The sequence below is a fragment of the Trichoplusia ni genome, chromosome 20 (genome assembly GCF_003590095.1).
Source record: "Trichoplusia ni isolate ovarian cell line Hi5 chromosome 20, tn1, whole genome shotgun sequence".
Lineage (NCBI taxonomy): Eukaryota > Metazoa > Arthropoda > Insecta > Lepidoptera > Noctuidae > Trichoplusia > Trichoplusia ni.
The window spans coordinates 4,315,402-4,329,506 of NC_039497.1; the positions used below are offsets into that span (position 1 = coordinate 4,315,402).

At 37.6% G+C, this 14,105-nt stretch overlaps 3 non-coding genes across 3 annotated transcripts; 2 read left to right on the top strand and 1 right to left on the bottom strand.

Annotated features, from left to right (window-relative positions):
* Positions 1 to 3,148: 3,148 nt before the first annotated feature.
* On the top strand, positions 3,149 to 3,221 carry Trnaw-cca. The gene has a single exon. It is a non-coding gene; the product is annotated as a tRNA-Trp (tRNA).
* A 5,646-nt stretch (positions 3,222 to 8,867) lies between these two features.
* Trnaa-ugc lies at positions 8,868 to 8,940 on the bottom strand. Its single transcript has one exon. It is a non-coding gene; the product is annotated as a tRNA-Ala (tRNA).
* Positions 8,941 to 13,033: 4,093 nt separating this feature from the next.
* Trnaw-cca lies at positions 13,034 to 13,106 on the top strand. Its single transcript has one exon. It is a non-coding gene; the product is annotated as a tRNA-Trp (tRNA).
* Positions 13,107 to 14,105: the final 999 nt, after the last annotated feature.

A 14,105-nucleotide genomic window follows, 5' to 3' on the forward strand; every position in this document is an offset into this window, starting at 1 on the left:
ATGGGAGCGTTAGCAGCAAGGATGTGACATAAAAACCCATTCACGATGATAGCGCGTTGATCAGATGAAACCATCTGAAAGGCTGGCATGCTACCGTCTTTCGTCACGAGCACGCATTGGTATAAATAAATATGGTTCTGGCCATCGAGTTCCGCAAACCGACCCGTAGCGTCGAATGCTAACGTGGCCTCAGGATCATCTCGACAGCACGAAATGTAGATTTGGAGCTGCTCGGGTAGCCAATGAATACAATTGAATTTATATATCCCAATGGACTGAATGCAGCCAACAAACCTTCCGTGTTCAGCGCTCTTGAGTAAATTCAGTACAGGATTTCCGAACTGCAATCCATATTTACTCAAGAGACGCTGTTTCTTGGCTTTTCGGATGGCAGCATTACTCTGTAAGATTGACGGCTCTTTATCTCCAAACCTTTTAATACGGTTGGCTTCTTTTCTTCGCCATGTCACCGCGTCTTTACGACCATCGATAAGACAGTCAGCCACTCTAAGGCGGCGAGCACTTCTCAACTTTTCTTTTTTTCCCCGAATGGTATGCCGCTCTAATGCCATCTATGTCACATTGTAGAATTATATCAACAGCTTCAGTCGGCTCTTTTGACAATGAACATTGCAGCCTGGCGTCGCATTCACGGCAGAATCCATTTATAGTCAAGAAGAATTTGGAAATTGCACTCAAGTATATGTTGTGATTTTTGAATACAAACACGCAATCTTAATGGAGCTGCACCCACAAAGCCTCAGAAACCACGTCTGTCCATCCATCCCGCAATTGCCAGTAAATACGTTTACCGTATATAGTTTCTTTTGGCTTGATCTTTGACCATTTTTCACCAGAAATCACCAAAATCAACTTTATTGAGTTTAAGCTGGTTCCTGTGTCGGTAGTCTGGTTTTCACACTCACCGTCACTGTAATTGCTACTGTCCACGGAAATGCTCAATTCCCGCTCTCTAATGCCGAAAAGATCCAAGATGAGATCTTTAAACCCATTACGATTATTATTAATTATAGTATGAACGAGCTTAGGCGTAATGACAGACCCTTTATCAGCCATCATATAATTTGCTATTGTTCGATATACCTCATGGGAAGGTGGAAAAAGACGTCCACCATCATCAATGGTACGACAATCAGCATTCCATAGAATTTGCTGTAAAGCAATTTTATCGTTTTGTCCGCATTTTATTTTGATTTTGCTTAACAAGTTGTCGAACGGGAAAGATCGTTGGAAGGGCCTCGGCGAGACCTATTCAACGGTGTATATACGGAAGGTTGGAATGAATATAAGGACGGAAGGAAAATTTAGACTTATTGAAAGAGAACTAATATTTTAGAGAACTAATGAAACAAGCTGATAAGCTAAAAAAAAATTATTAAAACATACGTTAAAAAGGACAATAAACTAAATTATTTCGCGCCTAGATGGTATAGAACACGTCTAGGGTTTTGGCGGAGCCAAGTTAAGCAGGCAAGGATCGAAAACCGCGAAGGAATACAAAATTTTATCACAAAGTGTTTTCGAATGTATGGCGGTTTCGTACCCTACAGGTAACCTCGGTTTCTATTGGAATTTCAACGAAACTCAAAAAATCTGAAGTTTCACGCAAAATGGGTGAGGTGTCGTGACCTATTCAATGGTCTATATATGTAAGGTAAGTGTAGTGTATTTTTTTTAATTTAAGGCCAAAAAACGTTTTTTTTTTGTACAAAATTTAGTCTCATTCAAGGATATGATAAGGATCAGATAAGGATATTCACTAATATTTTAACGCAGAAACTGTTGGATTCCAAGCACACTACGTGAACCGGACACCAGCCTCGAAAGAAAGTAAATTTCAAGTATTGTAATGAAACAAACTGATGAGCTAAAAAAAAGTGAAAATTTTGAGACTATTTGGAAACGTTAGAAGTGATTTTTTTCGAGTTTTCTAACGGTTTTACCTGATCTGCTGATACTTCCAGGTGAATTCTGGGCTGCGACCAAGTTCTGGATTACAGTTCTGTTACTAATGTGTAAGAAACAAAGGAGTTCTAGCTTTTGAGAGTTGTTTGAGACGTTGGAAGTGATTTTCTTCAAACGTTTGATCTGCTACAGGAGGTCAGCAGACCATTTCATTCATTCACATTTTTCCAGGTGAAGACACCAGAACTATTTTTTAAAATTATCACGAACTATAGAACTCAGCTACAAGCGAAAAGAACTCAAACTTTGCTTTGACTTTGACACTATATTTATAAAAAAAAAATCCTTTGAGAATTTCTGAGATCAGAGCGTTCAAACAAACAAACTTAAAATTCACAAAAGCTAAAAACCGCTACAAATTCATTTCCTCGTAAATGACTTCTGCTTACTTGGATAAAGGTTTGCGATTTCAAACAAAACACACACCAGTGACGTCATGCCCGAAATGAAAGAGATAGAACAACAACCAGACAGAGAACGGTATACAAGAAAACATTATTTTATTGAAATTTCACGTTTTGATATCCCAAGCTGTGAGACTTGAACAGAAACAAAACACACGCCAGTGACGTCATGCCCGAAATGAAAGAGACAGTGTAAAGATAAAAAAAGCGTGTTAAAAAGAGAAAGATATAAGTGCGTGATAATTTAAAAAAATATTTTAAAATGTTATTATATTGTTCGAATTCCGGCGTTACTTAAACTTTGTGGTGCTATTTGCCGGGAAAAAATAAACTCTAAGTTATAAGGAATAGGTCTCACTTTGAAAAATCTTCTTAATAAATATTAAAATGAACAATTAATTTATTATTTGTCTGATTTCTTATTTCTCAGAATAATATTTTATTTTTAATTTAAAACAGTGTAATCGTAATTGAACTTTACCCTTTCACAATAAAGTGTATTTTACATTAATGAAGACTAAAATGTATACATATCATGTGGAAGCATCAGGAATAGTTCCGGAGCGGTGTGTCTGTGAACCTAACAGATCACTTACCCTATTTGATTCCCTGCCTATAGAAAACCGTCACGTGCCCGCTATTCTCGTTACAGCGGGGATCGCTAAATTGTACTCTATGTCTAGGATGCTACGTTTCATATTGCATTGCTGATTTCCGGCTACGTTCATCGGAAGGTAAATTTGAATTAATGTTTCAACGGCCGCGTAGCTCAGAGGTCAGAGCGACCGATCCCAGCATCGGCGGTCGCAGGTTCGAATCCTGTCGTGGCCACCCAGAAGCATAAAACCTTTTGTTACTTTTAATATTCTTTCTCTTAAGATGAAGTTTACACAAGTTATGTTACCAAAATAATATACATAACAAAGGCATTTATATAAGTAACTAAGTCTTATAATAATTCAATTTTTCACTTTTTAGTGGAAAGTTAGTGATTTTTAGTATGGGTAGGCCTACTAAACGCGCTGCCCAAATGAGTTCCTTGCCCCCGTGAAATTGCCCAGAATTCCCAGTGATATTTGTTCGAAAGCCTCCACCCAGTCTGATACCATTTGAGAGTGATGTTAATTATGGAGGCCATTTTGAATAACCGAATATCTCATCAGAACAAACATCTAATTATGTTTATTTTAGTTTCAGTATTGCGTTTTTTGTAAAGCTTTGTAAGTGCCCTTGAACATTATTTTTTTTCGAAATAGTTTTTATAACCTTTGTAGTGAGTACAGGCGTGATAATATGTTGTGTGATGGCGTAAACAATGCTTAGATATGCTATAGCAACAATTGCGGTTAATCTGCTGTTATTTATTGAAGAGTTCCCCCGATTTCTACAAGAGCCCATCATCAGATATTGAAATGGTGATAATGGGACCACACGGGAAGCACAAGCTTTCAAATAAAAAAAGAATCATGAAAATCGGTTCACGCAATCGCAAGTTACGAGGTAACAAACATAAAAAAAAATACAGTCGAATTGAGAACCTCCTCCTTTTTTTGAAGTCGGTTAATGAACTAAATTGTTCATCATCAGAGTGAGTTGAACTTAAAAATTGAACTTTAAAATACAGTTTGAACTTGAGACTACACATCGAGGTTAACTCTTTACTAACTACAGTCACAAATTTAAATAAAAAGATTTCACAATTATTATAGACTATGAACTTACAAATGAACATAAATTATTATAAATTGGAACACTTGAAATAAAATAGAAAAATTAGTCTAGAACTTTCTTATGTAGCTACATAGCTCATAGCTACATAGGATGTTTGTCTACTATTCTACCCATCAACCAACGACTTGGCGGTAAATCGTCTTCTTTGACTAGAACAGTGTCTCCAATTTTTGTTCATCAGTTTTGGAGGCCCATTTATAGCGATTCATCAACGTAGCCAAATACTGGTGAGACCAACGTCTCCAAAACGCTTGTAGCATGCGTTGGATGAATTGCCAGCGTGCTAAATGATTTATATTAGAGTTCTCGTAATCATAATCTGGTACATTCACTAATGGCTCTCCAATTAGAAAATGTCCAGGCGTTAATGGCATTGGTTCACCAGGATCGTCGACATTGATTGTACTCATGGGCCGTGAGTTTAAACACGCTTCTATCTGACTAAGAAGCGTAGTCAGTTCTTCGTACGTGAGTGTCGCGTCACCAATCACTCGTTTCAAGTGAAACTTTGTGGACTTCACTCCGGCCTCCCAAAGTCCTCCAAAGTTGGGACTATGAGGAGGAATGAAGTGCCACTCGGTACCATTAGCCTCGAGCTGTTCGGCTATGGTCGGTTGGCTGGCCTTTAATTGTTGCAACTCCCTTGAGGCACCTACGAATGTGGTGCCATTATTACTCCACAATGACCTCGTCTAAACGCTGCTAGGAAGGCTTGAGTGCTCATGTCAATGTATGAACGGTGACCTCGACCTTTAGTTGATCTTACGTTAATTGGCCTCGCGTAATCAACACCACTGTGTAGGAACGGCTGAGCTGGGGTGCAACGCACAGCTGGGAGTGAACCCATCAATTGATTGTTGGTGTTGGCTCTTTGTTCTGCACGTGTTACACACTTTATTACGTGGTGCTTGACCAATTTTCTGACCCCTATAATCCAAAAGGATGACCTTAAATAGATCATCATCAGCTGAGGACCACCATGGAGGGTTTTACAGTGTGCATCAGCTATGATCAATAGAGTAAGGCTTCACTCAGTTGTGATTTCTCCAGTCTACCTCTTACTCGGATTATGCTCTTGTTGTCCAGATAGGAGCAGGGTGATATTAACGGGCTACCCTTAGATACATATCCTTTGTCCTTCAATTCCTTATATTCTGTTGTAAACAGTCCTCCTTGTGTTTTTCTTATACAACATTCGAGTGCACTATCTAGTTCTACCTTTTGTAAATATCTCTTCCTGTATATTTGATTTTCCTTTAAAAGCCTTCGGCAGTATGCAACAACTCGAACCAATTTTCCTAACTTGAGAATCGTTCGAATAAGGAACTATCTGGGAGCACTGCTACGTGTGTCTTTGTTGACTCTTCTAAATCTGTACTACAAACATTACTTGGCCTATTATAAATTATGGGTTGCACTTTAAGGGAACTGGGCAGTATTCCTTTACAATCGCAGTCTGCTGGGTTGTCCTTAGTGGAAACGTGAAACCTCTGAGACGCTTTCATAGAGGTCAGGATTTCAGACGTCCTGTTAGCCACGAAAGTTATCCATAGTAAAGATGTGTGCTTTGTTGATCTTTTAAAACATTTATCAATCCTTCCATTTTCTAAGTTTAAATCTTTGATGAAATAGAGTTGCTTGAATCTTGAACTGATTGTCCCGTTACATGGACGACCTTATAAGTAAAGAAAGTGTTCTCACAAAATGCACTTCACACAAACACTTATACGGAATCTGCCGGTGGCGCCCCCTGCGGCTGCTTGCTGAACTGCACGTGTCGTCACCTGTGACGTCGCTTGATCTCCGCGGCTGCGTCACCTTGCTGTCCTCCAATGCGTTGTGTTGATCTGAGAGTGGCGCCCTCTGTGGCCACTACTTGAACTGCTCCGCCGGTGCTGGCTCAGCTCGTTATCCAAGCTGGGCAAAGCTGTCGCCGCTTGTGGGCGAACTGTGTACCTTGCGCAGCGATCCACTGCAGGTACACTTGGATGGAAAAAAACTGTCCGTATGATCCGGCTCGATCTAGGACCAATGTTAAATACCGCGATCGCATTTAAGGAATTCACCGTTAGAGTACACTCGTGAGAATTATGGATAAAAATAAAACTCCGGTGTGCTGTTCTAGAGCATGCACATTTTATTGTTTTTCTTGTCAATATTGACACTTATATTTTTCTTGACAAACCATAGCGCGATTCAAACGCGATAGATGTCAACGCCATCTATCGCGCACAAGGGATGCTGTACAATAATTGCTTCGTAAACATAGATGCTTAAGTGAATTTATCCTTGTTGATACCGGTAGCCCAAAATCGGTTAGTGATTTATCGCCTATCGCATTAATTTTATCTTCAATTAAGATTAGTGCATCATTGTATATGTCATCAGTATATGCTAATGTCATATCCTGATTCTCATTACGCATTCTGTTCAATATATCTTCACATAAAGCATTACGAAATTAATTCCATAACTCTAAGGGGTCAGATGGTTGGCAAAATATCAGGATGATGGTAAATAATTCTCTTAATTTTGTGGCCGGCTCGGACATGACAGCATCTGACATTGTATTTTGATTCCCTGTAGAGTGTCGAAACTTTTAGCGATAACACAGCTGTATCTTTTTATTGCGTTGTCTGAAGTTTTTTTTTTCACAGCTTTAGGAGACTGTAGGCCTGAGTATCCGGTATAAATATCAGCTTGATACCTCCGCGCGTTTCTGAGAAAAAAGGACAGACGGTCAGACAAGCGGAAAGGCAACTAATTGATGCTAGAAGGGTTCCGCTATATGGCTTTCGAGGTACGGAACCTTAAAAACCACGGGAAGTCAGTTTTTTTGCATTTTTTATAACATTTCTTCTTTGGATCATATCTCCGAATCTATCCGGTCTATAAGTGAGAAAAAAAATCCTGAGCGTCTCTGATAGCTGCGTTTTGTAAATACACTTTATTTTTTCCAATTTCAGAAAATATTTTTTATTGAGTTTAGCGCCATCTATTACACCATTGCTGTACCAACTCGCAAGAGGTGTAGAGCGCGACTAGACACCACGTCAACACTAACGTTTGCGATGGAAGGAGTTGTGTATCGTAGTTGCGTGCCTTTGTCACAGATGGCGCTAAATAAATAAAATGCGAGTCAAGTGCGAGTCAGACTCGACCACGACGGGTGCCGTAGCAGATGTTAATATAATTTTAAATTCATGATCCTTAGCACTGCGGAAAACGACGCGACGCAAGATATGATAATTATAACTGCGATCTAAGTTTTTAACTAATTGATAATTATACATGAATTTACTATTCGTTGTGACATTGTCATCTAAAATAAGTCACCTGTGAAATCTCAACTGCCCAAGAAACACAGTTCTTGTGATACTGGACGGACTGCTGTGGTCTCGGACGGACGGACAGACAGACAGCGGAGGCTCAGTATTCATGTTTATTTTCAAGTCCTGGGGATCCGCTCTGAAAAAATCAGAATAAAATATTTATCAATCTTCTATCTATATGAAACTGAAAGCCGTTTCCCGTTGTCACGCCATAACATGAAAACGGCTAGACCGATTTGGCTGATTTTTTTGTAGTTTTCTAATACTCTGTAAAAGGTTCTTATGGAAAAAATAATAATAAAAATCTGTCACAAAGATTAAAAAATGTACATTTCAACGTCTGAACGTCAACGTCATTCAGACAGACTATGTTAAAAGAGCACCGTAGGTTCGGAAACGCGCTTACTTCATTATTTAAATTCTATCGCAGTAATTTATTATTTTTGAAAGTAACTTGCCACGGAATGTTTATTTATAGATGAACATGATTTAATGTACCGATTTTAACATTTAATATTTAATGTTAATAATAAGAGTGATGATTTCATTTTAATAAGTATTTAAAAATATGTATACTGTGAGTTAGATTTCCGAACGCATATTAAGTTATTTAGTTATCTGTGGTGATTTGTCACATACATAACCGCGCCAACAATGATTTTATTAAAGTTTTTGATAATGTTGTTTTTAAAGACTAATGAGGTTTTGTTTGCTAATAAGTGTTTGTTAGTCACGGTGAGTTTACAGCTTAATATCGATTTTTGGTAACTTTTGATAACTACACAATATTACTGTAAGGCGCGATATTAAATGTAATTATTTAAGAAGGTCATTTGACTAATTCGCGTGCGTGAGCAAATGAGGCTGTCTGGATATTAAAAAAAAAAAAAACGAACAGAAGAAAAATATGAAAATTGGCGGGAAGGAAAAGGGACAATTCATGACGGACAATTCTGGCGGGAGCATCGGAAAATACGTTTACGCTGGATGTTCGTTTTAAAGATTATTGTTAAAGATTTAAGAAGGTGTGGTATCGGAATAAAGTTGTATTGTCGACAAAGGAATTTTATTAAATTACAATATATGGGGGCAACAACCAACCAGACGTACAAACTTAGGCCGCAGAACTCGAAATACTTCAAGTCAAAGATCCATAAGAGCAACTCAAACTGATGGCTATGCTAAGGCGGTACGAAGTTCGCCGGGTCAGTTAGTTGAATAATACAAAATCTACAAGTTTGCTTAAGAACTTTGATTTTTTATTGCGTCAAAGGCTTTTAATGTACACCAGCCCAATTGTGAACTTCCATTTGTTCAAGTTGCTAAATTATACTAACTTGATTAGATGTCAAACTTGAATAAAGATCAAGAAACATTCCCAAAATATCAAAAAGCACGACTCGAGGAGGAACAGTAGCCCGTGTGGGGATCGAACCCACGACCTTCGCACTGCAAGCACGACGCTCTCTCAACTGAGCTAACGGGCCGTGGTGGACGAGCTTCAAATTACTGACTGCAAGGCGGAGAAAATCAATAAATATGCGCAATTGCAAAGCTTCAAGAACAAAACTATATGAAGTGAAACTTCTTTATCGGAAATCGGGTAGACTCTGAAAAAATAATCCGATTTTAAAAATTCCTTATTTAGGTATATCTTCTAACCACGCAAGATCTTGTACACAAGTAAGCGTAATTGTCACCAGTTTATAATATTTTAATATAGTAAGTTTATTATTCAGTTTTTGTTATATTAAGAGATAGTTACTGTTCTTAACACTGGTTTGAAAATGTTTTTTTGCATGCCATGCTATGATGGCCGAATGTACATGGATCCTACACACTTGTACCCACCTTGTTGTAAACCTACATTCAAGCAAATAAGTGAATATTATTATATTTAAAACAGCTAGTAGTAAATAAAGTGAGATCGGTGCCTTGAACCCGCTGCTCACACTTAACAATTCATTGTGCGTTAGATATTATTTTGGAGTGTCAGAATATTTTTAAAACGTCATTAAAATATTGTGAAATTGTGATCATTTTGTTTTGTGCTCGCATTTACCCTGATGCCGCCCACTAGCCCCGCTAGCACTAATGACGATGTCGTTGTGGACAATGCTCCGACATAGCCCTACTGAATATATAAATGTGGAAGTAAGGTTGATACGTTTTCACTCGAAAACGACTCAACCGATCATCGTGAACGGCGCAACAAACTCCCCAGCCGCTTTTTTTCCGGGGTGAAATGCTAATGTCTTCAACCCACGTCGAGGGCACGGCGTGGGGATATGTCGGACTTCCACCGACTAAAAACACCCCGGGCCCCTTCCACTGCTTCAGCCAGAGTCACGGGATCGCTCGCGCATACTCTGCGCGACTCTGGCTGGCTCTAGTCCTCTGGACTCCTTCTCAAGGGATAGGTGTAAGAAGCCCACCCCTCACTCCTCGTAAGAACGGGTACGCAGGACGAGGCGCCCGTCTCTTTCTTGGCCTGCTGGCTGATCGAGTGACAGGGTGACCTCCCGCCACCCGCAGGCCCGACCTTACGGCGGCCGTAGGTCGTAACAAACTCCTCAGCCTGGCGCTGTCCAACATAATTTAGTTTTTTTTTACTCTTTTTCATATTTAAGGGGTTTTTATCCACACGGATACGTCAACCCCATTGTACCTTATAGTAAATTTACTTACACGCTACTGAATAGGGAATCACTGATTACAGACTCGAACCAGACCACATATTCGTTTAGTAATTTCTGAAACAGAATTTCACAAAAAAATTATGAGAAGACCAACAACCAAAATGTTTAATTTGAATTCCTCAATCAGTGACTCCCTTTCTCCTTTTATTTGTGCATAATTCACAATTGGGTGATGCTGTCTTCTTCATTAGAAATGCAAACCTTGCTGACGGATAGTGCCCAGGACGAAGTCTTAGTGCTAACTTAATATAAGACCTACTTATATTACAAGTCTCAGAGCACGGCACACGAGGAGGCTCGTTTTGGATGATTTTGTACCATATTCCTTTCTCTATAGATACCCTAATTTATAAATTTTGACGCTTGAAATTGTAATTTACAGTGACTCGTTTATTTCTTTTTTTATGGGTCGCATAAAATAGTGGGTACCTAATTAAATATGTACGCGACTTCGTCCATTTTTACTTTGGGAAATGAAAGTTGAAAATAATTTCAATACATTGGTAGTTTTTATTATTTTTCTGCAGATTTATGTTCAAACAGTGATTCCCAAAGATATTTAATGAAATTAAATAACACTATTGTAATGAAATTATAATAATTTAATATGTTTTTAATAAATTTGTCATGTTAAATTATATTTATTAAAAAAAAATATAAGTATGTTAATAGAGGCAGAATGCCATTATTTCGTTGGTCTCTGATGTGCGGTCGAGAAAAATGTGACTGGGCGGGAATTTTGAAAAAAGAAGGAAAAAAAGGCATTCTGTTCGGACATCTCGTCGAATGAAATGAAAAGTTGTAATTTACGAGTGTGAGTAATATAATCGTTATTCAAAGTAAGCAGTTTTAATAATTTCCTGAATATTAACACGAGTTGAGAGAGAGTTTATTACACTATGTTAATCAAAAACAAATCCTTTGAGAATTTCTGAGATCAGAGCGTTCAACAAACAAACTTAAAATTCACAAAAGCTAAAAAACCGCTACAAATTCATTTCCTCGTAAATGACTTTTGCTTACTTGATAAAGGTTTGCGATTTCAAACAAAACACACACCAGTGACGTCATGCCCGAAATGAAAGAGATAGAACAACAACCAGACAGAGAACGGTATACAAGAAAACATTATTTTATTGAAATTTCACGTTTTGATATCTCAAGCTGTGAGACTTGAACAGAAACAAAACACACGTCAGTGACGTCATGCCCGAAATGAAAGAGACAGTGTAAAGATTAAAAAAGCGTATTAAAAAGAGAAAGATATAAGTGCGTGATAATTTAAAAAGGAATTTTAAAATTATATTATATTGTTCGAATTCCGGCGTTACTTAAATAATAAATTAATATTCTCTTAAAAATCAATAATTTTATTTTTAATTTTATTTTGTGCCCTTAAAATAATTACCCCGAAAATATGACTTATACTCCTAAGGCATAAAGTTCAATTTATATTTACTCCATTTTAATCAATGGCTTTAAAAATAATTTAGATTTTTTTTTTCTCTTGTGGTTGTCGAATGATCAAATGACAATCAACCTTATAGCTTTAGAAATATGATACAATTTTGAGCATATTGTGTCCTCAGCGCCAGAAGTTTTACTTCTCACTCTTATTTTGAATCTCTCTCTTTCATTTTGGGCATGACGTCATTGGCGTGTGTTTTGTTTTAAGACCTCTGCAATGCTAATCTCTGAGTTACACTTTTTCTCGTGTTGGGATGAACTACCGTTCTCTTTCTAATTGTCTACTTTTCTCTTTCATTTCGAGCATGACGTCACTGACGTGTCTTTTGTTTGTATTCGCATAAGATATTGTCAACCTTATTTATAAGGCAATTTGGTACATTTTTGAACACATGTTGCTAGTGGCTGTAGTTCTATGTCCCGTTCTTTTTGTGCTCCATCTCTTTCATTTTCGACGTGACGTCACTGTCATGTCTTTTGTTTTGATATCAAATTGATAAACGGTAAAATATATCTGAATATTTTTTTGAATGATTATCTTTCTCTTTCTAACTATCAGTCTTTCTTTTTCATTATCGACGTGACGTCATTGCCGTGTCTTTTGTTTTTGTCATTGTCAAGTTGCAATCTCAATGTCATTATCTAACGCCATTACAGCTGACAGTTTGTAAACGACCGACGCAAAGGTGCGTTTTTGTTATTTGTGTTTGTATTTGTGTTCCGTAATACGGTATATATATATTTTTATTTGGTGGACGAGAGATGCTTTCGCATTTATAATATTAGTATATAGTTTATCGGTTTATACAAAACCTTTCGCGATCAACCGCGAAAGGTTGTTAAATACCGAGATGGCATTTAAGGAATTGACCTTTATAGTACACTCGTGAGAATTATGGATAAAAATAAAACTCCGGTGTGCTGTTCTAGAGCATGCACATTTTATTGTTTTTTCTTGTCAACATTGACACTAATATTTTTCTTGACAAACCATAGCGCGATTCAAACGCGATAGATGTCAACGCCATCTATCGCGCACAAGGGATGCTGTACAATGATTGCTTCGTAAACATACCGCCCACCAAGGACGTTACTGAAGGAACGTCCTTCTAAAACAAAAAATCTTATAAAAAAAAAACAGAAAGACATATACACTATTTTTTAGGTAAAAAATAAAATAATTTATATTAAGTATATTATAATATACACCTCTATTTCAAACTTATACTTTTTGAAGTCGGTGCCAAACCAATTTTCATTTGTTTCGCTGCCTATAAAACCGTCACGTGCCCGCGATTCTCGTTACAGCGGGGATTGCTAAATTGTACTCTATGTCTAGTGTGCTACGTTCCATATTGCATTGCTGATTTCCGGCTACGTTCATGGGGAGGTAAATTTGAATTCAGGTTTCACCGGCCGCGTAGCTCAGAGGTCAGAGCGACCGATCCCAGCATCGGCGGTCGCAGGTTCGAATCCTGTCGTGGCCACCCAGAAGCATAAAACCTTTTGTTACTTTTAATATTATTTCTTTTAAGATGAAGTTTACACAAGTTATGTTACCAAAATAATATACATAACAAAGGCATTTATATAAGTAACTAAGTCTTATAATAATTTCATTTTTCACTTTTTAGTGGAAAGTTAGTGATTTTTAGTATGGGTAGGCCTACTAAACGCGCTGCCCAAATGAGTTCTTTGCCCCCGTGAAACTGCCCAGATTTCCCAGTGGTATTTGTTCGAAAGCCTCCACCCAGTCTGTTACCATTTGAGAGTGATGTTAACTATGGAGGCCATTTTGAATAACCGAATATCTCATCAGAACAAACATCTAATTATGTTTATTTTAGTTTCAGTATTGCGTTTTTTGTAAAACTTTGTAAGTGCCCTTGAACATTATTTTTTTTCGAAATAGTTTTTATAACCTTTGTAGTGAGTACAGGCGTGATAATATGTTGTGTGATGGCGTAAACAATGCTTAGATATGCTATAGCAACAATTGCGGTTAATCTGCTGTTATTTATTGAAGAGTTCCCCCGAATCCTACAAGATCCCATCATCAGATATTGATATGGTGATAATGGGACCACACGGGAAGCACAAGCTTTCAAATAAAAAAGAATCATGAAAATCGGTTCACCCAATCGCAAGTCACGAGGTAAGAAACATAAAAAAAAATCAATCAAATTGAGAGTTTATTCCCACTAGTTCCGTGGTCCAGATCCGTGACGGAACTACTGGGAAGTTTTTTTCCCACTAGTTCCGCGGAACTACTGACACACATATTTTTGTCCCATTAGTTCCGTTAGTAAATAAGTATCATAACAAGTACAGTCACACACAGAAATTATTAATTATTAATAATATAATATTCAATAACTTTCACACCACGCCACTTAGCCTTAAACTAGGCAGATTTGTACTTTTTGTAATACACCTCCGTAAGTATGGGTATTTTTGTTTCTTTTTATGAGTATCATTATTTGAAA